This window comes from Merops nubicus, unplaced genomic scaffold (assembly GCF_000691845.1).
Source record: "Merops nubicus isolate BGI_N331 unplaced genomic scaffold, ASM69184v1 scaffold23585, whole genome shotgun sequence".
NCBI classification, from domain to species: Eukaryota; Metazoa; Chordata; class Aves; order Coraciiformes; family Meropidae; genus Merops; species Merops nubicus.
The window spans coordinates 16,567-16,776 of record NW_008609331.1 but is presented as its reverse complement, the minus strand read 5'-3'; positions in this window follow the sequence as shown (position 1 = coordinate 16,776).

Genomic DNA, 210 nt, shown 5'->3' with positions numbered 1-210 from the left:
CCTGAAGGCTCTGCTAGGGCACATGGACAATGAGGAAGTGATTGGTGGCAACCAACACAGCTTCACCAAGGGCAAATTGTGCCTGATGATGTGACCTTTTATGATGGAGTTACAGCTCTGGTGGATGAGGAAAGAGCAATCATCTACCTGGAATTGTGCAAAGTGTTTGACACTGTCCCGCACAACACCCTGGTCTCTAAATCAGACAGA